The sequence below is a fragment of the Sus scrofa genome, chromosome X (genome assembly GCF_054392235.1).
Source record: "Sus scrofa isolate SSC_HxYL_T2T_F1_AM1 chromosome X, Sscrofa_HxYL_maternal_Yorkshire_Landrace_v2.0, whole genome shotgun sequence".
Taxonomy (NCBI): domain Eukaryota; kingdom Metazoa; phylum Chordata; class Mammalia; order Artiodactyla; family Suidae; genus Sus; species Sus scrofa.
This window is the reverse complement of record NC_139401.1, coordinates 30,571,689-30,599,641: the sequence shown is the minus strand read 5'-3', so window position 1 is coordinate 30,599,641 and position 27,953 is coordinate 30,571,689. Positions and strand designations below refer to the sequence as shown.

At 40.1% G+C, this 27,953-nt stretch overlaps 1 long non-coding RNA gene across 2 annotated transcripts in view; it reads right to left on the bottom strand.

Annotated features, from left to right (window-relative positions):
- LOC146394530 (uncharacterized) overlaps positions 1 to 27,953 on the bottom strand; it is a 232,889-nt gene that overhangs the window by 83,408 nt on the left and 121,528 nt on the right. The window lies entirely within an intron of this gene.

The following is a 27,953-nucleotide window of genomic DNA, read 5'->3' as shown; positions in this document are numbered from 1 at the left end:
GCTTGATTTGAAGCCCAGGATGTGATCAGTCTTCAAGAATGTTCCATGTGTACTTGAGAAGAATGTGTATTCTGTTGCTTTTGGATGGAATGTCCTATAAATACCTATTAAGTCCATCTGGTCTAACGCTTCATTCAGGGCCTGTGTTTCCTTATTGATTTTGGGTCTGGATGATCTGTCTATTGTTGTAAGCAGGGTGTTAAAGTCCCCCACTATGATTGTGTTATTGTTGATTTCTCCTTTTAAGGTTGTTAGCAGTTGCGGTGTATATTGTGGTGAACCTATGTTGGGTGTGTCAGTATTTCAAATTGTTATATCTTCTTCTCGGATTGATCCTTTGATCATTAGGTAGTGACCTTCTTTGTCCCCTAAAATATTCAGTGCACGTGAAAGTCTTTTTTCTCTTTTTTGTTCCACATCCGTAATTTCCACTAATCCCTCCTACACCTCACTTATTCGTTCTTCTGCCCCCTGTATTCTGCTGTTAGCTGCTTCTAGTGAATTTTTTTTCAGTTATTTTTTTGCATCTCTTCTTAAGTTTTATATCTTGTATCTCTTTGCTCAGTGTTTCCTGTAAGTTATCCATCTTTGCCTCCAGTTTCTTTCCAATGTCTTGCATCATCTTCAGCATCAACAGTCTAAAGTCTTTTTTCCTGGAGGCTGACAATCTCCTCATCGCTTAGCTGTTTTTCTGGGGTTTTTTCTTTCTCCCTCATCTGAGTTATAGTTCTCTGTCTTTTCATTTTGATAGGTTTTTGATATGGTGACCTTTTTCCAGATTACAGAGTTGTAGCCCCTCTTACTTCTGGTGTCTGCCCCCCTTTATGGCTGAAGTTAGAATGGGGGTTTGCTGTAGTCTTCCTGATGGGAGAGACTAATGCCTGCCCACTGGTAGGTGGAGCTGATTCTCTTCCCTCTGGTGGGTGGGGCTTTGTCTCTGGATGGGATTAGAGGTGGCTATGTGTCTAGGGGGTCTTTAGGCAGCCTGTTTACTGAGGGGTGGGGCTGTGATCCCACCTGGATTGTTGTTTGCCCTGCAGCTTCTCAGTGCTGATGCTGATGGGTGGGGCCAGATTTCCCCAAAATGGCCACCTCCAGAGAAAGGCATGCTGCTAAACATTCCTGAGAGCTTTGCTTCCAATGTCCTTCCCCCACAACAAGCCAGAAACAAGCTGTTTTGAAGCCACTGTGTATAGCATATTTTCCCATATCCTATTAGGTAGAAAAAATCTTAAGGCCAACCCCAGAATCAGTAATGGGAGAGGAAGAGCCAGAGCCTGATGCACTGTGAATTATTACTGGAACAATCTACTACTTCCTCCAGCCTCTAACCACTCATACTTCGTCCCAGTTCTCTCAGCTGATAACCTTGCTTCTATTTCACTGAAAAAGTAGAGACTGTAGGAACTTCCACACACTTCCACCTACTGCCATAGCTCCCACCCACCAGCATTTGGGTGCATTTACTCTACCCCCTTTTCTGTTAGAAGAACCTGCCATGCCTCAAAGGCTAACCCCTTCATTTTTGCCCTCGAGCCCATCCCTGCTGGTCCACTCAAGGCCTTTGCTTCTGTTTCTTATCTGGAGTTACACGTGCTATACAGTAATCTGGTGGCTTGGATGGGCTGCATGGTCTAAGGTGGCCTCATTCTCTTTTTTGCATCATCATTTTCTCTTTGTTGTATCATCCTTTTCAGAATAAAACCATGTTATCTTTTCTCTCACTCTAAAACATCCCTCTTATCACCCTCTGGTAATGCATCCATTACAGATTCATTCTTTTGTTCTCCTTCGAAGCCAACTTCCTCCTAAGTGCTCTCCATACTCACAGTCTCCATTCCCTCTCCTCCCAACTTCTCTAAAATCCATGCCTATTGTGCTTTCATGTCCATAACTCCACCCAAATCAATTTTGTCAGTCTTCATTTTACTCCATACTCATAAATCCAAGGATTAATTCTCAGCTTTCATCTCACTTGAACACTTTCTTCAGCTGATCTTCAGTATATTGCACTCTCCTAGTTTTCTTTTTATCTCTATGGCCTCTCCTTCCCAGTCTTCTGCCACTTTAGTGTTCCTCAGTTCCTCTTCATCATCTCCCTGACAGCTTAGGATTAGAATGCCCCAAGGCTCACTTCTTAAAGCTTCTCTCTCAGCTATGTATATGCACTCCTTTGTCGAGCTCATCAATCACATGAATTTAAAATGCCTTCTATGTACTGGTGATCCCAAATTTACAAGTCCAGTCTACTCTTCCCTGAACTCCAGACCCATGTCTACAAATACCTACTCAAATTCCTTACACTTGACATGTCACATAGAATTCCTCATATTTTCCCCAAAATCTTATCTATGGTCTTCTCCATCTCAAATTATATGGCAATTTCCATTTTTTCAGAACAAAAGCCATGAAGTCATCTTTAACTACTGTCTTTCTTATAAATCCCACATCAAAATTATGACTGCATCTTAGCTAAAACATCCATGCATTCAGACTCCTTCTCACAACCTCCACTCATATCCAACCTCCCACCCAGGTTACTGCAGTGGAATTTTGTTTTTAAATTGAAGTCTAGCTAATTTACAATGTTGTATTAATATATGCAATACAGCAAAGTGATTCAGATATATACACATACACACACACACACATATAGACACTCAGTTTTATGTTCTTTTCCATTATGGTTTATCATTGGATATTGAACATAGTTTTCTGTGTTATAAAGTAGGACCTTGCTGTTTATCCCCTCCACCTATGATAGATTCCATCTCTCAGTAGACTCTTAACTCATCTCCCTGCTTCTGCCCTTGTACCCTAGGGTCTATTTTCAACATAGCAGCTAGACTGAGCTTTTTAAAACGTAAGTCAAATCATGTCACTCCTCTGCTACAACAGCCCTCACAGCTCTTACCACCTGCCTGTCCCATCGCTCTAGCTTGTTTATTCTGCATTTACTTCCTACTACTCTCCTCCTGGTTCATTTCACTCCAGTAACATTGCTCTATTTCTCAGAGATCTTGGATCATCCTTACTATCATTACTCTAAAGTCTTTTTCATGTAGGCTGCTTTTCTCCACTTCACTTATCTGTTCTTCTGGGGTTATGTCCTGTTCCTCCATCTGGCTCATATTTCTCTGCCTGGTCATTTTGTCTGGATTTCTCTGTGGTCTCCTTTTTGCAGGCTGCAGGGTTGTAGTCTCTCTTGCCTGTGGTGTCTTCCCCCTTGTGGGTAAAGTTGATACAGGGAATTGTGTAAGCTTCCTGATGGGAGGGACTAGTGTCTGCCCACTGGTAGGTGGAGCTGTGTCTTGTCCCTCTGGTAGGTGGGGCTTTGTCTTTGGGTGTGATTAGAGCCAGCTGCATGCCTGGGGGGGGGTCTTTAGGCAGCCTGTTTGCTAATGGGTGGGGGTGTAACATTGCTAACATTATGATGCAATAATATATACTGAACACTTTGAAAATACCAAAATTTAAGAAGAGAATTACTAATTAACAAACTGAAGAATAAAAACCATATGATCATCTCAATAGTTGCAAAGGAGGCAAAAATATACAATGGAGAAAAATCACTTCAGTAAGTGGTATTGGGAACACTGGACAGCTACATGTAAAAAAAATGATATTAAAACATTCTCTAACACCATACATAAAAATAAACTCAAAATGGATTAAGGACCTAAACGTAAGGCCAGATACTATAAAACTCCTAGAGGAAAATATAAGGGGAACACTCTCTGACATAAATCACAACATCCCTCTTTTTTTTTTCTTTTTTTTGCCTCGCCTGTGGCATGTGGAAGTTCCTGGGCCGGGGACTGAATCCACACTACAGCAATGACAACACTCGATCCTTAACCTGCTGCACCACAAGGGAATTCAGCAATATCTTTTTTGATCCACCTCCTAGAGTAATGAAAAACAAAAATAAACAAATAGGACCTAATTAAACTTAAAAGCTCCTGCACAGCAAAAGAAACCATAAAAAAAAGTCAACCCACAGAATGGGAGAAAATCTTTGCAAACAAAGCAAATGACAAGAGATTAATAGCCAAAATATATGAACAACTCATGCAGCTTTATATTAAAAAAATACAACCCAATCAAAAAATAGGCAGATAATCTAAATTGACATTTTTCCAAAGAAGACAGACAGATGGCCAAAAAACACATGAAAGAGTTCCCATGTGGTTCAGCGGTAATGAACCCTACTATATCCATGAGGACACAGGTTCTATCCCTGGCCTCGATCAGTGGGTTAAGGATCCAGTGTTTCCATGAACTGTGGTGTAGGTTGCAGACATGGCTTGGATCTGGGGTGGCCATGGCTGTGGTGTAAGCTGGCAGCTGCAGCTCTGATTCGACCCCTGGCCTGGGAACTTCTAAATGACACAAGTGTGGCTCTAAAAAGCAAAATAAATAAATAAATAAAACACATGAAAAGATGCTCAACATCACTAATTATTAGAGACATGCAAGTCAAAACTACAATGAGGTATCACCTCACACCAGTCAGAATGGCCATTATCAAAAAGTCTACAAACAATAAATTCTGGAGAGGGTGCACAGAACCCTACATTGTTGGTGGGAATGTAAATTGATGCAACCACTATAGAGGACAGTATGGAAGTTCCTTCAAAAACTAAATATTAAACTACCTTATGATCCAGCAATATTACTCCTAGCCATCTATCCAAAGAAAACCGTAATTTGAAAAGATAAATGTACCCCAATGTTCACTATTATTTATAGCAGCATTATTTACAATGGTCAAGACATGGAAGCAACCTAAATGTCCATCAATAGAGGAATGGATAAAGAAGATATGGCACATACATACAATGGAGTATTATTCAGGCAAAAAAGGAATGAAATAATACCATTTGCAGCAAAATGGATCAAGCTAGAGATTATCATACTAAGTGAATTAAGTCAGAGAAAGACAAATATCATATGGTATCACTTACATGTACAATCTAATAAAAAATGGTACAAAAGAGCTTATTTATAAAACAGAAACAAACTCACAAATTTTGAAATTAGTTACCGAAAGGGGAATCATGGGGAGAGAGAGGGGTAAATTGGGAGGCAGGGGTTAACATACACACTACTACATATAAAACAGATACATAACTGTATATCACAGGGAAGTTTACTCAATGTTCTGTAATAACCTATACAGGAAAAAAGAATGGATATATGTATATGTATAACTGATTTACCTTGATATAAACTTGAAGTTAATACAACATTGTAAATCAACTATACCCCAATAAAACTTTTTTAAAAGGAAGAGAATTGCTATTATTTTGCTTTTTATACTTTGGATAAATTTTATCTTAACTCACTCAGTAGGTAACAGTCATCAATTATCTTTAATTCTCTTAAATGGACCAGAGCACTGCAGTTATCTATTTTGGCATAGTAATTTCTTGGAGGACTGGCTACTTCTAAAACAGTGCTCTGATCATACTGAACATAACCCCCATCCACCATCTTGGGCTTTTTTTTTTTCTGCTTGCAGAATAAAATCCTAATTTTGCCTTTCAGGCATTATGCTTTCTTTACCAGTTTAGCTAAGTCTCGAAGAAAGGGCATGACTTAGAAAAGGATGATATGAGGGGTGAGGAGAAACTGCGACGGGAGGTCTTTCCGAAGTCTTTAAGAAAAAGGTTGTAGAGCAATTTGGCTCGGCTAGAGGAGCAATACAGTATAGCAGGAGTATGGCAAATACATGCAAAGTGCCAAGTTTTGAATTATCATAAAACAAGATCAAGCCCTAGGCCCACCAGATGTTCAAAAGAATACATGAAACCAAACTAAATTTGACAACATGAGAAGACTTGGTTCTTGTATTTATTCCTCCTACTGAATCACTTCTTTTTCATTCTATATTCTGTATAAATTTAAGAAACTGAAACCACTGAGCCAAATAGATTTATCTAATTTTAATAGTTTCATCGAGAGCAGAATTCTGGGAAATTCCTGTTGTGGCAAAGTGCAAACAAATCCGACTAAGATCCATGAGGATGCGGGTTCGATCCCTGGCCTCACTCAGTGGGTCAGGGATCCAGAGTTACTGTGAGCTGCAGTGCAGGTCGCAGACATGGCTTGGAACCTGTGTTGCTATGACTGTGGTGTAAGCTGGCAGCTATAGCTCCGATTCGACCCCTGACCTGGAAACTTCCATATGCCTTGGGTATGGCCCTAAAAACCAAAAACAAAACAAAACAAAAAACAAAAGAGAAGAATTCTGGTTTGTTGGATTGTTGATCTGCTATTACATCTCTATCACACCACTTGCTCAATGGTTATTTATACCTCATCTACAGCTCCCAGACATTAAAATGAATGGTCTCGAAACTTACGGGAGAAATTTAGAGAGAGGGCTCTCTTTATCTTGTGAGACAGACAAGGGCACTGTTTAGTCAACCTTTCTTATGAAAGAGTTCAATGAACACAACCAAATTAGAACCCTGGTCAACCACAGCTAATGATGGGCTCTGATGATAGGTGCTCTTGGCTAGACCTGAAAGTGATGTCCTGAGAAATGATTACACTTCTGCTCAATAAGCCAAAGATGTATCCATTAAAAGCTGAACAGAAAGGAGGAATAAAGGTGGAGATGCAGCCTCTTGATCAGTGCAGATATTTGACTTCTTACTCTCAGTCATGATCTCCAGCGTATCTTTCACACTCCAACATATGATTGCGATTCTTCAAGTGCAGTTTTAGACACAAAGTCTTGATTGGTGAGGCACTTGTGATCTTAGAAAGATGCACTCAGGTATGAAAAACTGAGTAATTCTTTAAAAAGCTGTATGTAGTTTTTAGGACTACACAGTATTCACTCATTCAATAACTATTTCTGAGGACTTCATTTTGATCAAGGACTATGCTAGATACCAGATGTTCTGTCCTCAAGATGAACATACTTCAGTTGGAGAGATCAGTGTTAAAAGTGATAGATAAATGCTATGATAGAATGAAGTACACATGGAGAAGTGGAACGTTACCTTGTCTTGGGAGTGGTGGGTGTCCTAGAAGCTTCCTTATGTGTGATGATACACAAAAATAATTTTGAGGAATGACCAGATGTTTAGGAGAATAAATATTTTAGATAGAGAGAGTAGTGTGAGCCACAATGGACTTTTCCATGTTCAGAGTCAAGGTTGGGGGCGGGAGGATAGGGCAGAGAGTAAGGAAGAGAAAAGATACTGGAAAAGAAGCAGGACAGATCAGAGAAAACCAGGAAGTTCAACTACCCAGTTTTAATCACATGTGAAAGGCAATGGAATGTCACTGCTGAATTTTTTTGAGTGATCAGATTTTCCCTTCAGAGCACAGACAAAGTGCAAGATGAAAAAAGCATCTGAGTGTAGATGAAGCTGGAGGCCTGAGATCTAATCTGAGATTAGTAGACTGCTGGAGAAAATCTGGAGAAAAATAGTAAAGGCTCAGCTGAGACAGCAGTGAAGAAGAGAGGAGGGAGGGACAAAGAGGAAATTACAGTTCTTGGTGACCAGATGGGCAGCAAAGGAAAGAATTTTTTTTTTTTTTACAGCCGCACTAGCAGCATATAGAAGTTCCCAGACTGGGGGATGAATTGGAGCTGCAGCTGAGGCCCACCACAATGGCGGTTCTGAGCCACATCTGTGACCTATGCCACAGATTGCAGCACCATGGGATCCTTAACCCACTGAGGGGGCCAGGGATTGAACCTACATCCTCACAGAGACTACGTCAGGTTTTTAACCCACTGAGCCACAATGTGAACTCCAAGAAAAAAATTTTTAACAATAATGCTTGGATTTCTAGCTTTGGGCATCTTGGTAGACTGTGACATCATTGTTAGAGAGAAGAAACACAAGAGAAGTAATGGGGACTTTGGGCGGAAAGGCGGGGAGGCTCATCCCAAGTTCAAGATGCCATGGAAGGTGTTCCATCTAGGTGGGACTGTAAAGAGAATGAAATGTGGTAATCATATATTTAGACTACATGGAATTAAAGGTGAAGGGTTAACTCTCCCACACCTAATCCCCTACTATCTTTGTATATCCTGCTTCCTTCCTTATAGAAAAGGCCTCTATATGAATGTAAGGAAGATGAAGAGAGAAAGCCTCATGCATGGCATGGAAGGTGCGTGAGGTCTGGAGGAAAGGCAGGGATTTGAAGAGAGAGGGGAAGAGAAAAGGGAATTCAGGGAGCAAACAGAGAAACAACAAAGGTAGGATACTACTACCAAGCAAGCAAGAGAAGAGGGTTCAAGGAGTAGAAAAGAGGAAAATAAGCATTACAAAGAGGATGGTGTTAGATTTCCAAACACATTTATTCTCTGGATGGATGCTGGGGAGTTTAGACTTTAAAGCAAGCAGCAAAAAGAAGCCACAGTAGGGAGTTCCTGTCATGGCTCAGTGGTTAACAAACCTGACTAGCATCTATGAGGACGTGGGTGTGATCCCTGGCCTCACTCAGTGGGTTAAGATCTGGTGTTGCCATGAGCTGTGGTGTAGGTTGCAGACACGGCTCAGATCCTGCGTTGCTGTGGCTCTGGCATAGGCCGGTGGCTACAGCTCTGATTTGACCCCTAGCCTGGGAACCTCCATATGCCAAGGGTGTGGCCCTATATAAGACAAAAAGAAAAGAAGCCATAGTAGGTGTCTGAACAGAGGAGGACTATTTTAAGATTCAAATTTTAGGAATATGGTCTGGAAAAAGCATCCAGGAGAAAAAGTAGGCATAAGTGGAGGCAGAGATCTGTTTAACAGGTGGTTGGGATCTTCCAGCACCTGCTGTGCTTTGTAAAGGGGAGAGGATTTCCCAGAGGTTCTGCTGGCATAGCTCTTCCATGTTAGGAATATGACAGCCCTTGGGCAGCTGGGTTGAAAAACATCATGCAATCTCTTCCTTCAAAGGAGCCCTTCCATAGCCTATTCTTCCATAGCCCTCTGGAAGAAGCAGGAAGATATCCATGAATATTTTTCCCTTTAGAGGAATACAGAAGCAAATAAAAATAAAGCTTGTGATAATGACTATTTTTTACCCAATTACACATGCATTACTAAGTGTCACAAATCCCATGAGCTGGAAGGTGTGATTTTCTGAGTTGGTTGCTGAGTTGAGATTAGAATTGTTCAGTGTTGATAACACTGTTGGATGTTGCTAATGTAATTACAGTTTCCCAGACTGGACTCAGAAATTAAGGTTCTTGTATTTTCTATTTCCCTTTCCATTTGGGGAAGAGAATAACAATAAAAATGTACAAACTTGCTTGGTTTGACTTTACACCCAGTTTTCATTACATTTTTTTAATTTTATTTTCCCACTGTACAGCAAGGGGGTCACGTTATCCTTACATGTATACATTGCAATTAGTTTTTTCCCCCACCCTTTCTTCTGTTGCAACATGAGTATCTAGACATAGTTCTCAATGCTATTCAGCAGGGTCTCCTTGTAAATCTATTCTAGGTTGTGTCTGATAAGCCCAAGCTCCCGATCCCTCCCACTCCCTCCCCCTCCCATCAGGCAACCACAAGTCTCTTCTCCAAGTCCATGATTTTCTTTTCTGAGGAGATGTTCATTTGTGCTGGATATTAGATTCCAGTTATAAGTGATATCATATGGTATTTGTCTTTGTCTTTCTGGCTCATTTCACTCAGGATGAGATTCTCTAGTTCCATCCATGTTGCTGCAAATGGCATGATGTCATTCTTTTTGATAGCTGAGTAGTATTCCATTGTGTATATATACTACTTCTTCCTAATCCAATCATCTGTCGATGGACATTTAGGTTGTTTCCATGTCCTGGCTATTGTGAATAGTGCTGCAATGAACATGCGGGTGCACGTGTCTCTTTTAAGTAGAGCTTTGTCCAGATAGATGCCCAAGAGTGGGATTGCGGGGTCATATGGAAATTCTATGTATAGATTTCTAAGGTATCTCCAAACTGTTCTCCATAGTGGCTGTACCAGTTGACATTCCCACCAGCAGTGCAGGAGGGTTCCCTTTTCTCCACAGCCCCTCCAGCACTTGTTATTTGTGGATTTATTAATGATGGCCATTCTGACTGGTGTGAGGTGGTATCTCATGGTAGTTTTGATTTGCATTTCTCTTATAATCAGCGATGTTGAGCATTTTTTCATGTGTTTGCTGGCCTTCTGTGTATCTTCTTTGGAGAAATGTCTATTCAGGTCTTTTGCCCATTTTTCCATTGATTGATTGGGTTTTTTGCTGTTGAGTTGTATAAGTTGCTTATATATTCTAGAGATTAAGCCCTTGTCCGTTGCATCATTTGAAACTATTTTCTCCCATTCTGTAAGTTGTCTTTTTGTTTTCTTTTTGGTTTCCTTTGCTGTGCAAAAGCTTTTCAGTTTGATGAGGTCCCATGGGTTTATTTTTGCTCTAATTTCTATTGCTTTGGGAGACTGACCTGAGAAAATATTCATGACGTTGATGTCAGAGAGTGTTTTGCCTATGTTTTCTTCTAGGAGTTTGATGGTGTCCTGTCGTATATTTAAGTCTTTCAGCCATTTTGAGTTTATTTTTGTGCATGGTGCGAGGGTGTGTTCTAGTTTCATTGCTTTGCATATAGCTGTCCAGGTTTCCCAGCAATGCTTGCTGAATAGACTTTCCTTTTCCCATTTTATGTTCTTGCCTCCCTTGTCAAAGATTAATTGACCATAGGTGTCAGCGTTTATTTCCGGATTCTCTATTCTGTTCCATTGGTCTGTCTGTCTGTTTTGATACCAGTACCACACTGTTTTGATGACTGTGGCTTTGTAGTATTTCTTGAAGTCTGGGAGAGTTATGCCTCCTGCTTGGTTTTTGTTTCTCAGGATTGCTTTGGCGATTCTGGGTCTTTTGTGGTTCCATATAAATGTTTGGATTGTTTGTTCTAGTTCTGTGAAAAATGTCATGGGTAATTTGATAGGGATTGCATTGAATCTGTAGATTGCTTTGGGTAGGATGGCCATTTTTACAATATTGATTTTCCCAATCCAGGAACATGGAATATCTTTCCATTTCTTTACATCTTCTTTGATTTCTTTGATTAAAGTTTTATAGTTCTCAGCACATAGGTCCTTTACCTCTTTGGTCAGGTGTATTCCGAGGTATTTGATTTTGTGAGGTACAATTTTAAAAGGTATCGTATTTTTGTATTCCTTTTCTAATGTTTCATTGCTGGTATACAGAAATGCAACTGACTTCTGAATGTTAATCTTATAGCCTGCCACTTTGCTGAATTTATTAATCAGTTCAAGGAGTGTTGGGGTTGAGTCCTTAGGGTTTTCTATGTATAGTATCATGTCATCTGCATACAGTGACAGTTTGATCTCTTCTTTTCCTATATGGATGCCTTTTATTTCTTTTATTTGTCTAATTGCTGTGGCTAGGGCTTCCAAAATGATGTTGAAGAGCAGTGGTGAGAGTGGGCATCCCTGTCTTGTTCCAGATTTGAGTGAGAAGGCTTTCAGTTTTTCCCCATTGAGGATTATATTTGCTGTGGGTTTATCATAAATGGCTTTGATTATATTCACGAATGTTCCCTCTATACCCACTTTGGCGAGGGTCTTGATCATGAATGGATGTTGGACTTTGTCCAATGCTTTTTCTGCGTCTATTGAGATGATCATATGATTTTTGACTTTTCTTTTGTTAATGTGGTGTATGATGCTGATTGATTTGCGTATGTTGAACCATCCTTGTGAACCTGGGATGAACCCAACCTGGTCATGGTGTATAATTTTTTTGGTATGTTGTTGGATTCGGTTGGCTAAGATTTTGTTGAGAATTTTTGCATCTATATTCATCAATGATATTGGCCGATAGTTTTCTTTTTTGGTGGTATCTCTGCCTGGTTTTGGAATGAGGGTGATGGTGGCCTCATAGAATGTCTTTGGGAGTATTCCTTCTTCTTCAACCTTTTGAAAGAGTTTAAGGAGGATGGGCACCAATTCCTCTTTATATGTTTGATAGAATTCACCTGTGAAGCCATCTGGTCCTGGACTTTTATTTGTAGGGAGTGATTTTATGACCTCTTCAATTTCATTTCTAGTCATCGGTCTGTTCAGTTGGTCTGTTTCTGCTTGATTCAGTTTTGGCAGGCTGTAAGATTCTAGAAAATTGTCCATTTCTTCCAGATTGTCAAACTTGTTGCCATACAGTTGTTCATAGTAGTCTCTTATGGTTTTTTGTATTTCTGCTGTATCCGTTGTGATTTCTCCTTTTTCATTTATAATTTTGGTGATTTGGGTTCTTTCTCTTCTCTTTTTAGTGAGTCTGGCCAGGGGTTTGTCAATTTTGTTCACCTTTTCAAAGAACCAGCTCTTGGTTTTATTAATTTTCTCTATTGTTTTTTGAGTCTCTATTTTATTGATTTCCTCTTTGATCTTTATAATTTCCTTCCTTCTGCTGACTTTAGGACTTTTTTTGTTCTTCTTTTTCTAATTCATTTAGGTGGAGGGTTAAGTTGTCAATTTGGGATCTTTCTTCTTTTTTGAGAAAGGCCTGGATTGCTATAAATTTCCCTCTGAGCACTGTTTTCGCAGCATCCCATAGATTTTGAGAGGTTGTGTCTTCATTATCATTTGTTTCAAGGTAGTTTTTAATTTCCTTCTTGATTTCCTCATTGACCCATTGGTTTTTTAGTAGCATGTTGTTTAGTCTCCATGGAGTAGGTTTTTTCTCTTTGCTTTTCAAATGGTTGATTTCTAATTTCATGGCATTGTGGTCAGAGAAGATACTTGAGATAATTTCTATGCTCCTAAATTTATTGAGATTCGCTTTATGTCCCAATATGTGGTCGATCTTGAGAATGTTCCATGAGCATTTGAGAAGAATGTGTATTCTGATTTTTTTGGATGTAGTGTCCTGAAGATATCAATTAAGTCTAACTTTTCTATTGTTTCCTTTAGGATCTCTGTTGCTTTATTGGTTTTCTGTCTAGAGGATCTGTCCATTGATGTGAGGGGGGGTATTTAGGTCTCCTACTAGTTTTCATGACATTTTGATTGAGTCTTATCGTGAATGGATTTTTTTCAACTTGTCTTTGAAAATGCCATTTACACAGAGAGTGAATGGACTTAATTTGTTTAGTCTTGTAAAATGATGCTTATAAGTGTGCCGTGATAATTCAGCAAATATATCATGTGAGGGGAGATGGTATGAACAACTTAAAGAATTATTCATAGTCTATGGGGAACAAAAATGGATAAAAGTTAGCTAACAAATAGGACTGAGATGTTAGAGTAAAGATTGATGTAAGGCATTCTTATTAGCTATCCCATTAAAACAGTGTTAATTTAGAGAATTTCTTTGTGTCACCAGGCTTTATTGCTGCTGCTGTGGTTGTTCTTTAAGTATATATAGAATTGGCCCAACACAACTAATGTAAATTTTTCCTCTATGCTTTTCCAAGCATCACTGACACTTGAACTTTAAATGAATTTTTGCTTCAGAGAATTACAAAGTACCATTATATGATTTAGTATGTTTCCCATTTCCCTGTCCCTTTCCACTGTCTTTCTTCTAAAACAATCTGAAACTTCCTCATTCATTATTATTGTGTGTGTTGGAACTGTTGATAACCATAAATTAACTAAATTTTAAAATACTTTGTAAAGGAAACAGAAATTATCAAAGAAGCAACTATTTTGTTGTACTTACTGTTGTTGATAAATGAATGAAATATTCTTTAAATTCTATAGTGTTTTACAACTTCCAAGTTTCACACATTTGACTTCATATAATCCCATGATAACCCCTTTTTCCCCACTACCCCTAAACTGCCCCTATCCCCTTCCCTCTCCCCACTGCTAACCAACCTCTGGACTGTTCTCTATGTTTTTGATTTTCGAGAAGCAACTGTTTTAAGTGGAATTTTTAGGCATGCAAAATTCATGAATAATCTGAGATGCTATAAGCAGGTACAATGTATTCAGCATCTCCAAAGTGCTCTCATGTATAACCACTCATGGAAACTTGTCACTTAACATTTGAATCAAGCCATAGCATAGCATGGTCAAAATGGCTAAGTTAAGGGAAAAAATGGCAACTATGTGTCCTTAAACATGGGAACCCTATTTTTCCCCCCTTAGGTCACCTTCAGGTACCAATTTTCCATGGAATGGACCTTGAAAACATGGGGAAGAGGAACTTTGGGATAAGTTCTGGCTCGGGTATTTTCTTTTAGGGAAAAACAACCAATTAATGTAAGTAATGTTTTCCAGTTATGCACTACCCAGGGAGGTGAGGCAGTATAGAGTTTGGAATGTGACTTCCTGGGTGATCCACTTGCTGGGTAGGTGACCTTGGAAAACTTAATAAACCTCAGCATCCTTATCTGTAAAATGGGAATAATAATAGTCTTACCCCACAGGGCTATTGTATATGTAAAACACTTTACAAGCAGAGAGCAGAGTAAAAACTCAATAAAGGTTAAAAAAATAATGATAGAGCTTGGCACCTAGCATTTTATCTTTTGCATAAATATAACATATGGAATATCATAAATTTAAGTAGTTCCAATTATAGTTCTAAAACCTTCTACAGTCTCACTGAAAATAAGTTAGTGTATGGAAGTTTTTGGCACACAAATGAGAAACATCTAATTGGCCCTTGCTAGAGAATTTATGAACTGCAATGCAACTCTCTAAAACAGTGACAGCAGCCATGTTATTAAGCCAAGCAAGCCTCCTTGGTGACATCACAGTGTCCAACCTCCGTGGTGGAAAGAGATCCACAGTGCTGCATCCAGCTCTAGTGGTTCAGTTTTGTAGAGGCCAGTGATGCCTGGAACAGTGTGGAACATAGAAGTGCATGAAAATCCATGTGATATGAAAAACCAAGAAAATAACTGGAATTCTAGCCTGTAGAAAAGGATGACCCAGAAGCTATTCAGAAACATCAAAAAGCTGTCCCAGGTAAGAAGAATGGGACTTGTTCAGGAAGTCACAAGAAGCAGTGGGTGAACATTATATGTCATTTTGCACAAAACATCTGGTAATGAAACGGGTTGCTTCTTGAAGTAGCAAGAACCCATTACTAAGAGAGTGTTTAAGATTCCTTCTCTGTATGGGAAACTTGAATGATATTTTCTGGATCCTAGGGCCTAAGATCTCTTTTTGCTCTATTTTAATTCTAATTTCATTTTAATATTGAAAATGGGTTCTCAGATGTTGTCCCTTCTTCCAAAGCCTCCATGCAGTATGTGCTATCACTGAGAGATGCAGATACTGTCAGCCTTTTCTGTGCCAACATTACCAAGATATTTTTTAACAAGAGGTTAATTAGAATCTCTTGGAGAATCTCGTAAGATTTGAAACTTCTAATGCTTCAGTTAACATTTTCCATCATCTCATTTTGGCTTGGTGTTAAAAGGAAAAGAGGTGCCATTTCATGGAAATAACAGTTCCATGAAGACTAAAAATCCTTCGAGTAGGAGACATGCGCAGTCTGTTTACATTATTTTATACTATTTGATCCCTTAGCGGAGGGAGTAATATCACTGTTTCCATTTTACAAATGAGGTTCTGATGAATTCTCATCTGAGTACAGACCCTCACACTCCAAATCCAGTGCTCCTTCCCCTGGCCCTCACTCACTACTTCAAACTGTTTAGTCAACATACATCAGAGGACCAGAAGCACAGATGAAAAGCCTTGCCAATGAAACTCAGTTATGAAAGAAAAAAAATACCAGGTAAATGCTCTGCCAAAAGTCAAGCTCAAAAGGAAATATGGAGCTGGAAATCCAATAAGAGAAAATCGTGGAGAGATTTTCTGACTAAAGCACATAGGGATTAATTAAGGAAATAAAATTAGTTAACCTAAAGGGTCAAGGCTTGGAAACAATATACTGGAGTCAAAAAAAAAAAAGAATCTGGGAGCTGGGAGTTCCTCTGTGGCACAGCAGGTTAAGGATCTGGCATTGTCACTGAAGCAGCTTGGGTTGCTGCTATAGTGCAGAATCGATCCCTGGCCCAGGACCTTCCACACATTGCAGATGTGGCCAAAAGAAATTTTTTAAAAAGAAAGAAAGAAAAGAACAATCTGAAAAAGAATGGGTTTATGTATATCTACAACTGAATCACTTTGCTATACCCTGAAACTAACACAATACTGGAAGTCAACTATACTCCAATAAACTTGTTTTGAAAAAAAAGATATGTTTTGGATCTGGAAAACTAAGAGAATGCGGCTAAAGTGAATGGACACGGTGAAGGAAGAATGAGATCCACGGAGGACAATACTAAAATCAGTTGGGGCTGAAGCCTCACAGGCAACAGTAGGAGTATCAAGACAGGCCAAAGGCGAGGTAAAGAAAAGGACACTCCTAAGTGGCAAAGCACCATTAAACAAAAATAAAACGACACAAGAAGACAGCCATGAGAACCAGAACCTGTATTAAGAACAATACCGTTGCCTTTGCACATTGTTTCCCATGGGGTCAAAATTCTATTTTTCTTTCTTTGGGCTGAGTTTCTTCCCACTATGCCTCCCTCTGAGCTCTCCAAAAGGGAAATGCAGAGGGTGTGAAGGGGATGAAAAGTCAAGCTGCATATTTTTAATGCATTCCCAAATGCCACTGAGAAAGCTACCAGAGCCTACTTGGTATGTAACATATATTTTAAAACTGCTAAACCGTGATAGTCATGATGATAGCACTAGCTGGCACTGGTGGGGAAAGGACTGTGAGTCAGAGCTGGAAAAAAATTAAATATCAGCAGCTTGCCTCACATATTTGATTTTGTAGAGTGTTATGAGTCCATATTTAAAACTATATCATGTTTTTTGAAATTGATATATTGAAAAAGAACTTTTAGACCCTTAGATTAAAAAAAAAAACCTCCCCATAACTACAGTATTATCATATATATTAGAATGAGGAGAACAGTGCTTTTGAACCTGCTTCAGCATCTCATGCAATACACACAGACTGCCACAGAGATATACTGAAGCTCTGAATCAGGCAGCTTGATCTACCCTTGGCCACCCCATTAAATATGTGCTCTAGAAGCCACTTCCTCCCTAGGGAGCAATGTCCTCAAAAAATGTCCAGAACAAAGTGACTTCTCTCTGACATTGACATCAGGAATTTTCTTGGCAGAGAAAAGGTGAGTATAGATACAAAACGGATAGAGGAGGGAAAAGGGAATGGAAGGAACATGAGAGAAGCTGTTTTGTGACTCAAAAATGTTATTAGCTATGGAACCTTCGTTAAACTCTCTAAAGCCTCAGTTTTCTTAGCTGTTAAATGGGGATAAAGATAGTACTCATCTTAGGGTAAGAACTGAATGGCATAACATATGCAAAGCATTTAATGTGATGTCCAGCATTACATTTAGTAAATGCTCAATAAATATTAGATATTACCATTAGTGTCATTCCTTTGCATCTACCTTTGCCTCCATTCACCCTTTACTTTTTTCAAACATTTATTGAATGCCTACTATATGCCATGCACCGGACTGGGTTCTGGGGACGCAGATCTGTGTAAGTCAGACATCTCTCTGCCTCTGGAGACCTTACAATGTAGTAGAGAAGACATACTACAGAAATTAACTATTAAATTCATCATTTAATTACATCTGTGATAAATGCTATGAAAGAGAGGTCCCAGATGCCAGCAGAGAATATAACCTGATCTAACCAAGGGTTTCCTTCAGGAAGTAAGTCTCAAGCTAAATTCCGAAGGATGAATAAAAATTAATGAGAAAGGCCGGGGGTGTAGCTTGGGGTGAGAGACGGAAACGGAAGAGCACTCCAAAGAGAGGGGAATAGCATTTACGAAGGCTTGGGCAGGATTTACAGAAAGCAGATAATTGACAGTTTCTGTTACTATCACTACCTGTTGCCTTATTTTAATGTAAGCACGCGAACCTAACTGGTAACCCCCCAAAAGAAAAAGACAGTAACTCCCAGTCATATTCTTCTTGCTGGGAGCAATAGCCAGAGCAAATTGGAATGAAACCTTTGTTTGCCCATCCTAAATCCAGCACTCTCTTGTGTCCAGAGGGAAAGAAGTGATCAAAGGCCAGTCTAGAATCCAAAACCTCAATCTACTCTGTGGGTTAAGATATACAAAGAGGTTTATAATTCAATTTTATACATAGTTCTGCATCTAAAAGTTCGAAGATGACAATCACATAGACGGAAGTATTATACTGACTACTGAAAAGTCTTCCATGCAGAAAAGAACCAAAATAATAAATGGGCCATGTGCCAAGCGTGCCTTGTGCTGTTAGAGTTAATGCTGCTAGGATGTTTATATTATACACTTCATCTTTAGGGCTCTAAGATTTGGTCATAAAATCTCTTTCCAGCTGAAAGATGGCATATAAATAAGGTCTCTGCTTAAGGGCTGAATTGCTCTGTTGCTCCTTTAAACTGTCCTTTCGTGGGATACAACTCTGGGTGACTTCTTTAACATTACGTGACACTACCACCCACTTTTAACCCTTCATGCTTAGGAAAGGTGATTCAAAGGCCCCTTTTAACGGCTGCCTAGAACTTAAAAAATGGGCAGAAAATCAGACATTTCTGCCATGTGACCAGAAAATCAGACATCTGTATAATGAGAAAAAATTATATTGTGATCAAAGAATAATTTTAACACAAAATTCCTTTGAAAAATTTATTCCCACTCTGTCTGTAACATATTAAAGCTCTGATGATAACATGACATACAGCTAGCCCAGGAAAGAGAAAACACAATAACTGTCTTAAGAAAAATTCAGTATCAATCATATCTCTTCTTCAAAATCTAGTTCTTATCCAATTAACTCAAGATGAAAACCAATATTAGTGAGGATTCTTTTTCATTCATTTTGCTGATTCGGTTCATTATTGACCCTCTGAGACTGGGGCTGCAATTTTGTTGTTATTCTTTTTTTTTTTTTTTACTTTTAACTCTGAAATAATCATAGACTCACAAGAAGATGCAAAAATTGTCCAAGACAATATACGTATCACCTCACCTTCCCAATGGTGACATCTTACATAACTATCATGCATTATCAAAACCAGGAAATCAAATGTCATGAGACAATTTACTAGACTACAGATCTTACTTTGATTTTACCAATTTTTGTGTGCACCCATTTTTGTATGTCTATGCATAATTCTATGGCATTTTGTCACATTTATGAATTTGTGATACCACCACCACAATAAAGATACAGAACCATTGCCACAAAGGAACTGCTTCGTGCTTCCCCATTTCTAGTCACACCTCCTTCCCTTTCTCCTTCCCCTTCCCTCACCAATGGCCACCCTTTATCTGTTCTCCATCTCCATAATTTTGTCATTTCAAGAATGTTGGGAGTTCCTGTTGTGGCTCAGCAGTTAACCAATCTGACTAGCATCCATAAGGATGCAGGTTGGAGCCCTGGCCTCGCTCAGTGGGTTAAGGATCTGGTGTTGCCATGAGCTGTGGTGTAGGTCACAGATGTGGCTCGAATCCTGCATTGCTGTGGCACAGGGTGGCAGCTATGGTTCCTATTTGACCCCTAGCCTGGGAACCTCCATATGCCACAGGTATGACCCTAAAAAGAAAAAAAAAATGTTGTATAAATGGAATCATGATGTAGACTTTTTTCTCAGACTTTTTTTTTCACTCAATGCTATGATCAGAATGCTGCGCCCCACCTCCCTAGATTCATATGTTGAAATCCTAATCCCCAAAGATGATGTTATTAGGAGGTGGGACCTTTGGAAGGTGCTTAGATCATGAGAGCAAAACCCTTATGAATGGGATTAGTGTTCTGAAAAAAGATACCCCCCCCAGAGCTCCCTCACCTCTCCCACCATGTGAGGACCCTGCAAGAAAGCTATGAACCAGGAAGGGAGCCTCCACCAGAATGTGACGATGCTGGTACACTGATCTTAGACTTTCCAGCCTCCAGGACCATGCAAAGTAAATTATTGTTGTTTATAAGCCACTGAGTCTGTCCTATTTTGTTATAGCAGCCAAACAGACTTAGGCACTCAACATAATGCCTTTAAAATTCATCCAAGCTGCTCTGTTAGTAGTTCACTCCTTTTTATTGCTGAGTAGTGTTCCCTGGTATTAACACACCATAATTTGTTCAACTACTGGCTTGATGAAGGACATTTGGGTTGTTTCTAGTTTGAGGCTCCTACAAATAAAATATTTATGAACATTCATGTATGGGCTTTTGCATAAACATGTTTTCATTTTTCTAAGATAAATACCCAGGTATGAAATGATTGCTCAGTTGTATGTATGCTAAGTTTATGTTTAAATTGTTTGCTAAGTACAAGTTGTATGCTAACTTTTTGTTTGGCTGCACCTAGGGCATGTAGAAGTTTCCAGGTCAGGGATCAAACCTGAGCCACAGCACCAACCCAGCCTGCTGCAGTGACAACACTAGATCCTTAACCCAATGTGTCACAAGAGAACTCTGCATGTTTCATTTTTTAACAAAACTGCCATACTGCTTTCCAGGTGGTTGTACCATTTTACATTCCTGCCAGCACTGTATGAAAGATTCTGTATCTCTGCATCCTTGCCAGAATACACTATTTTCAGTAATTTTTATTTTAGCCATTCTAATGTTGTGGTATCTCATAATGAATTTAATTTGCATTTCCCAAATGGCTAGCAATGGTGAATAACTTTTCATGTGTTTATTTGCTACCCATATATCTTCTTTGGTAGAGTTTAAGTCTTTTGCCCATTTTCTAATTAGATTTTTTTGTCTTTTTTTTTAATGTTGAGTTTTAAGAGTTCTTTATGTATTTTGGATACGTATCTTTTGTTGGATAGTTGATTTGCAAATATTTTCTGCCAGTTGGTTGGCTTGTCCTTTCATCCTCATTACAGAGTCTTTTGCAAAGCAAAAGTTTTTAATCTGATCAAGTCCAATGTGTGTTTTTTTCTTTTGCAGATCATGCTTTTGGTATCATATTGGGACTGAAGTTTTCTTCTGTGGACTGAAATGCTACCATTAGTAATAGCAGATACCATGTATTTTACACTGACCAAGGGCTGGGAACTGTGCTAAGACCTTTATAAACATTTGCTAATTCCTCTTTACCTCAGCCCTCTGAGGTCCACATAATTAGCTGCATTTTTACAAATGAGGTGACTGAAGCTTAGCAAAGTCAATCGTTTGCCAAAGCTCCCATAGCAGGTAAGTGGTCAATTCTGATTTCCAACTCAGGAATATCTGACTCCAAAATACAGCGATGATAAGGAATTGGGGGGGGATGGTTAGGGAATGTTCATAAAAATAGAATTTCCTTAGTATTTGGGGAAGGACAGAAGGGGTGGGAAGAACTGGACTTAACCCACCCAGACAAAAGATGCAAAGGAGCAGCTCCTAGAAAGCACCAGTAACCAAGGTGAAGTTATTAGCATTCACCTGGGGTAGAAACCACCAAAGAAGTCCCGATTGCAATCCAGCATTTTCACCTCCAATGAGAATGAATACATTTGTCCTTCCCACATTCGTAGGTTTTGCTTCCCAGTAAACCTAAGAAAAGGAGGGTCTTTGCCCAGCATGAATGAGAATGGAATGCTTTCTCCTCCGTCTTGAATTTAGCCTGAACTGACTACAGTGAAGGAATTCCCTGTGGAAGGGAGCGGCCTCTCCAGAAGTTGTCTGCATATTTTGGAGAAGAGGTTGAGAGAGGAATTAGTAACGAGGAGAATGAGGCAGTCGTGGACAACCCAGCTATGGCACTGTTCCTACACCAAGAAATCTAAAAGTGACTTGGCTCAGGAGCCAAGAGACTGTGGAATTTGTATTCATTTTACTATGTAAGCAAACTCCTACAGTATCAACTGAGGGATGTGAAATTAGCTGACCTATGCTGATCCTAAATAATTTGAGTAGGAACCTGCCTTAAAATGTAAGATAATCTTTACAGAACAATGGTTCTCAAACTGTAGTCTCAGGGCTGGCAGCCTTGGTACCACATGTATGTTAAACATGCAAATTTTCAGACCCCACCCTAGATCTACTGATTCAAAAAGCCCGGGGAGAAATTCCCCCTGTGGCTCAGCATGTTAAGAACCGGACATAGTCTCTGTGAGGATGCAGGTTCAATCCCCGGCCTTGCTCAGTGAGTTAAGGATCTGGCTGCAGCATAGGTCACAGACGTGGCTCAGATCAGGCATGGCTGTGGCTGTGCTGTAGGCTGGCAGCTGCAGCTCTGATTTGACCCCTACCCTGGGAACCTCCATATGCTGCAGGTGAGGCCATAAAAAGAAAAAGGGGGGAAAAAAAAACCTGGAGATAGGACCCAGCAGTCTGGGTTTTTCAAAGTCTTCTAAGTGACTCTGATTCAGGCTAAAGTTTAAGAACCCCTGTAGTAGAAGGAGGTTTATAATATATTTCAGTTAGGACTACATGTAAAAGGTAAAAATCAAAATACTACTGGCAAAACATGCCAGACTTGTAATTATATGTAGAAGAAGTCTGAAGGTGTTTATCCAGTGCTGGCGTGGCGGTACCACAAAGCCACGAAAAACCTAAGCTCTGTCTTTTTGTTTTACCATCTTCAGTATTGGTTTTCATCCTCAAGGTAGCCTCATAGTCCAAGATGACCACTTTAGCCTTAGCTCTCACACCTCACACTCAGAGCAGCAGGAAGGAATGAAAGGAAAAGACAAAAGGGTATCCCTCCCAAGTGAGTCAGTGACCTTTAAGTGAAAATCCCACACATTTCCATTTCACTGCCCAGAACTTAGTTACATGGTATAGCCATCCACAAAGGAGGCTGGGAAATGTGGCCTTTAACTTGATATGGGGCAGACTGTGAGCACCTTGAATATAATGAGGGTTCTGTCACTAAGGAAAAGGGGAGAATTGGTATCAGATGACATCTCGAAGCCTCTGGCGCAAATCCTTAAGATGCAGATTGGAAAATTCTAGAAATTTGGAAAAAACACTTTGGAATCAGCCAAAATCTTAACATTTCTAAGCTAATCTTCTATTCAAGGCAGTAATTGTTTTGGCTTTTTGGTACAAGTCTCTGTTCACAGATGATAAGTATCAGGATCTTCAAACATACGCAAAACAATAGAGAGGTTGTTTGTAATGTCTTATCATACCATTTACCTCCCATAAGATGCCAGCTATGGTTCTGAAAGTTTCAGGACAAATGTCCTTTATTTGATCACAACAGAAACAAACAGTTAACTTCCCCCAAAGAGAATTTGGTTCAAATGAGCTTTTCTGACCTATTTTTACAAAAGAAAATCCCAGCCCTCATTCCCAAACTATACAATAACTTGGATTTACTGGTTCCCATCCTCAAGTTCTCCACAGAACATGGCTCCTAAGTTTTGCTTTCCCCAGAATGGAGGTGGGAAGTGAAGGAGGCCCAGCCCAAAGAGGTGAGATGCACCAAAGAATCCATGCCATCAACATCTCTGAAGTCTTAGGTTCTCAAACTTCAGGTGAATGAGATTCACTTGGGAAACTGGTTAAAAATGCAAAGTTCCAAGCTCTAAGCTAAAAAATTCTAATGCTACAGAAAAAGAATAGAACCCAGGAATTTGTGCCTTTTTTCTTTAATTCCCCTGTTGATTCTGATGGCCCCTTGAGAAACTCTTAACTGTCTAACAAGTACCCAAATGTACACGATACTGCAGCAGGCAACATACGGAACAAATTCATTCAAAAGCTGATGCTTGCATCTTCCCCAACATCCAGCAAACTTAAAACAGCTGGTTGATTTTATGAAAAAAAAGATCAAATCAGCTGTTTGACAGCATTGTTTGGTAACTTTACTTAAAACAGGCAAGTCGGGAAATTTCTCCCTGCTGAGAACCCACCATTAAGGAATGCCAGCTCCAAGCAACAGCGACAAGGATGCTGACACCGTTTGATCAAAGACAAGGGCTGGCCCCAAATCCCAACATGAATCCTGGGTGAACCTGGACCCTACTGCTTCCAGTATGAGATTACATCTAAGTGTCCTTATAGCTCTAACAAACTGCAGTTTTACTTTGAGGTCTTCAGACAAGGGCATGCTGCCGTGTGACACTAGTGAGAAAGCACGGAGGGGTGAAGTCTGGACATCCCAAAGGACGGGGAGGAGAGGAAGGAAGGGCAGGTGAAGAAACGGAACCTTTGGCACAAAGCTGCTAACTCTTCCAAAAGAGAACGCACAGCACACAAGCACACACATGCATGAACCCTCATTATTATTTTTCAGCTCCCACCTATGTGGATCAGCTGCTGTTAAGCCCGCATTGCTGACATGAGTCCAAAAAGTATATGCTCTAGTCTAGCCAAGATTAGAAGTTTTGCTTTGTATTAACACCATCTTCCAACTAGGATTTCACTGCAGCAAAAATGACAGATGAGGGGAAAACACCCCACCCTGAGACCTACAGTGGTGTTTAATATAGGAGATGTGCTCCATCTACTGGTGCAGATGACAACCACACAGAGAGATGCAAACCACAGACAACAAAATAAAAGACATCAATTTTCAACTGGATTGTGGCCATTTGGATTTTTAAAAAGGGAAACACCTTTTCTTTTTAAGAACGAAGGAATGAGGAGAGAAAGGGATGAAATTTACAAAGACAGAAGCTACGCAGATAAAAGAGAAACAAACTAGATGGAGACACAATGGGAGAAGCAGCATAAAAAAAACAGGGAAAAATGTGCCCAAATGGCAGAACTCTAAGAAACAAGCTATTTGGGAGTTCCCGTCGTGGCGCAGTGGTTAACGAATCCGACTAGGAACCATGAGGTTGTGGGTTTGGTCCCTGCCCTTGCTCGGTGGGTTAACGACCCGGCGTTGCCGTGAGCTGCGGTGTAGGTTGCAGACGCGGCTTGGATCCCCCGTTGCTATGGCTCTGGTGTAGGCAGGTGGCTACAGCTCCAATTAGACCCCCAGCCTGGGAACCTCCATATGCCGTGGGAGTGGCCCAAGAAATAGCAACACAGAAGCTTCAAACAAAGCCCCACAAGCCTAGGAAATAACATGCTATAACATGTCATCTTTTAGAGTCTTCATTTAAATTATTTTGAGGAAATATTTTGTAGGGATTTTCTCTACATTGACACAATCGACTTGGGTAATGCTAAGTCTTAATATAGATTCATTGCACATTTTGATACTTTCTGGGGACATACAGACAATAGTGCTGATGCCGGAAGTTCACAGCAATTTGGGAAAGACTGGAGGGGTTGAGACATGACCAGCCCTTATATGCGCCTCTTGTGCATATAGTTGGTCTCTAATGACAACTGTTACTTCCCAGACTTGTCACTGTTTCCAGTTATGATTCTTAGGCTTCTAAGGATCTGATACCTTTGTTTCCTCAAACAGCTATGTACTTTCTGAGGTGCTCATGAATATTTGACTATCATTTCTCATTCATGGGCATTGACAGCATCCGTCTACAAAGCATTCTAGAAACAGCTTTTCCACTTTTCAGAGACTTGTCTTATCAAGGGGTCCTACAGCCTCTTAGAATGAAGAGACAAGAAAAATAACATTTACTGAGCATCTATGAGGCCACCAGGCTGACTGCTTCAGAGGTTACTCATTGGATCTTCATCCCTGCTCTGTGGTGGTCTTTCAACTATTTTGCAAATGTCAAGACAAATGATCAGAGAAGCAAAATAACCACCCCAATGCTAGTGACTCGTGGTTCTGAAAAGCTGACTGACCAAGTGAATTGTAGTGTGTGGGCTCTCTCCTACAGCATGAGGATCTACCATATAATATAAGCCTAATATAAGCCTGTGTTTCTCAACATGAGAACCTGCTTCAGGATCTCCTGGGGTTGGCTGTTCAAAATGCAAATGCCAGAGCCTTAGCAGATTGACTGAATCAAAACCACCACTGGTGGAGCCCTAAAATCTGCATTTTAACAACTGTCAGGATGACTCTGATTCTCATTAAATTTGGGGACCACCTGATAGAAGCAAAAAAAAAAAAAAAAAAGCTGAGATACCAAGGGCATGGCTTTAGAGCTAACAGTGTAACAGAGGTTTTCTCTATTTTTCACAGTTCAAGTTGTTGTGGTGCCAGGCAAGAATGCTATTACTTATCATCTGGTTAAGCTACTCAGATTTTCTGAGCCAGGGTACTTATCCATAAAATGGGAATCATAGTTTCTGGTTCATCTGGTTGGCATGAGGAGTAATCTATGTGAAAACACTGTGCAGATTCTAAATGGCTCTATGGCAGGTTGTTAAAAACAGCTCCCGGTCCTCCTCTGACCTCCACATCCACATCAATGCAATATTCACGTTGCTAGTCTGCCTATCAAGATGTGAAGTACTATCCTCCATTCCTTGAATCTGGGCCATGTAATTTGCTTTGGCCAATGGGACAATAGCCAGTATGACCCAGGTAGAGGCTTTAAAAGCCTTTGCAAAGTGGGGACTGTCCTACTGCTGTACTTGAGATCCTGAGGTCACCATGTGACTGAGCCCAGCTAGCCTTTTGAAAGATAAGAAATTGCATAAAGAAGAACCACAGTCATGCAGCTACCAGCCAACTGCCAGACAAGTGAGGCTATTCTGGATAATCCAGCCACCTGCTGACTCTCCAGCTACCTGTAGACTCATGAAGGAAATCAGCAGAAATCAAAAGAGCCAGCCTAGACCAGAAGAACTGCCCAGGCAGTCCAGCAAATTGTGAGCTAAATAAAGGATTGTCAAAGCCCCCAAACTTGGGGGAAGCTTGATATGCAGCAAAAGCTAACTGATACAGACTCTATGCACACACTACCAGTTAGGTTGTCTAGTGTTTTGAGCCTGGCTTCCGTGGTTTTCAACTATGCTGCCCAGGGGGCAGACAACAGATGATCAGACATTATTGTGCAAATTTTCAGTTAATCTCTTTCATCACATGGGGATAATGCCCACCAGAAAGTGCTTTACACTGACCAAAGCACATTCTGGAAGTGACAGGGGCTAAGAGGAAAGAACCCCTCCCTATTTCCCTCTCATTGTTTCTAGAAAGGCAGTTCAGCAGCCTTGTGCAGAAGGACATATAACCTAAATCTTATTCAAGCCTACTGTCAATAATAATCTTCTGGTTCCACAAACGCATGCATAATCTGCTGCCTACCATCCCATGTGCACTCTTTGAATGCCCTGCTGCTGGCACCAAGATAAATGGCTTCATCAAAGTCAGCCATGGAGGCTTACAACCTGTTGAGGCAGAAAAGCTTCCTGGGGGAGCAGAAACATCCTAATGCCCAAATCAAGCATCCTCGCTGCCATATGAAGCATTACCGTGCAGAATACATTAAATAAACCTGTAATGGTGAACGGGGCAGAATTGTGCTACCCAGGCTCACCCCGGGAGTCTTTATACTGTGATCAAATTCTTTTGATAGGCATTTTCAAAGTGTATTGTTCCTCTTGCTAAACATGTTTGGCAAGAGAAGACTCATCATCTGGAAACATCATCTGAGGAGTCTCATTCAGTGGAACAAGGTGAAAGGGGGTTCTGTCAAAGCCACATGCTGCAATGTGAAAAGTAAGTATAAAACAGAGAATTTTAAACCTTCCCTCAAGGGAGTCAGAGATTGTGCAACGAATGAATACAGCTGTCTCACCATCCATTTGACATACAGCAAGTTGCTACGTGCTCTGGGGGTGACTATTTACAAGGCTGATGTACCATATTCAAATCACATACTCATTCTGCACCCCATCACACACACATACACGTGTGTGCACTTTATTAGATGGTTATAGTGCTATTGTTGGTTGAAGATAACCACACATCCCATTTTCTTAAATCTACTTCTAAGCTGTACTAAATCAGGGGGGATGTCTCAGATTGCCACTGGGTAAGCCCCAAATAAGGCTCAGGCTCCTTCTGCTTATTATACACTGGCTCAAATATGTTTATTTGTACTGAAGAATTTCAAATGCCTTCTTAAAAGCCTAACAGATATTCTGAATATAATTTGGAGTTTTAAGCTTCACTCAATAAATAAAA